Genomic DNA, 1584 nt, shown 5'->3' with positions numbered 1-1584 from the left:
CCCGGTCGGCCCCTCACTTCCGCCCCTCTTTGGGCCTCTCCCTCTCCTACCTCACCCCCCACCTACCGCGACCCATTCACGATCCTTCAGGGGAGGGGCCGCGGCTGGCACGGTGAGCACAGCCAACGCTCGGGCAACCCGCGACGTCCCTCCGGCAGTCGCACACATCGGGGACGTCGCTCTCTCTTTCCTCTTAGGCCGCATCTCTGAAAACGGGGATACAGCCCGATCCGTTTTCAAAACGCCAGCAGGGGTTCCATTTCTCTTGGATAGCTCCTCTATTCTCCTCTTTAAGTCATTCCTACCCCTTATTAACTCTTCCCTCTCTCTGTCCCATTCCTCCTTTTCAAGAGCCCACTTCCGCTCTTTCTCCTTCCATTCCTTCTGCTCCAACTCCCAATTTCCTCCTAAATCCTGCCACACCTTCAGCTCTACATCCAAATCCCTTTCCCTCTCGACATCCTCAACCACCCATTTTTCCAATTTTTTGTACTGACTTTTCCAAGCATTCCGTCCTGGTTCTGAAGACTGTGGCCATTTCCTCGCAGTACTTGACAAACTCCTCTTTCCTCGTTCCGATGTCCTCTTTCTCCACTCTACTCATCCTCTTGCTCCTTCCTACGGTCTTTTGCATCAGAGACGCACTCTCACTTGCGGATTTCAGGCACCGGAGAATAAAGTCCCTGTTCGGTCCTTCACTTCCTGGGTCCGGCCACTTCCCATTTCCGTATCCCTCCTCCTCGTCGTCCAGGTCCTCTTCCATCTCACTGACCTCTTCCTCTGTCCCGGAACCCTCTATATCTATCACTACGATCCTTCTCCTTTTCTTTTTTACTTTTTCACCCGCCTCCACGGTAACCATTTCGGCGTGCGGGCCCGTAGGCCCGTAGGCACGCCAGCCCGTCGCCTGATGACGACAACACAGGGAGCCGGGACGCTACCCCCCGTGCCGCCGGACCCTGAGGCTCCGATACCCCTGAGCCGGTAAGGTTGCGTTTTGTCGTCGTCTTGGTTTCCATCCAATGAGTGAAAACTTTACAACCCCTCACTCACGGGCGGGTTATATTTCAGGGTTTTCCTTCCCCTAGGTCGGCTGCTAAATAGCTAAAAAGCCCGACCAGCCCGGTAACCGACCGTCGAACCCTGCCCCGAAACGTAACGAAATCGAACCATTTTTGAAGCGGATGGTGACTGGTGATGAAAAATGGGTCACATACGAGAACAACAGCCGAAAAAGATCGTGGTCCAATCGCGGTGAGCCGGCCCAAACGATCGCCAAGCCCGGATTAACGGGCAAGAACGTTTTGCTGTGTGTTTGGTGGGATTGAAAAGGAATCATCCACTATGAGCTGCTCCTATCGGGCCAAACACTCAATTCGGACCTTTACTGTCAACAACTGACCAGATTGAAGCAGGCGATCGACCAGAAGCGGCCAGAATTGGCCAATAGAAAGAGTGTTGTGTTCCATCAAGACAACGCCAGGCCGCACACATCATTAACGACGCGCCAGAAGCTCCGAGAGCTTGGATGGGAGGTTCTATTGCACCCGCCGTATAGTCCAGACTTGGCACCAAGCGATTATC

The sequence above is a fragment of the Odontomachus brunneus genome, unplaced genomic scaffold (genome assembly GCF_010583005.1).
Source record: "Odontomachus brunneus isolate Ranch 3 - 2012 unplaced genomic scaffold, Obru_v1 Obru_scaffold_153, whole genome shotgun sequence".
Lineage (NCBI taxonomy): Eukaryota > Metazoa > Arthropoda > Insecta > Hymenoptera > Formicidae > Odontomachus > Odontomachus brunneus.
This window is presented reverse-complemented; position numbering follows the sequence as displayed.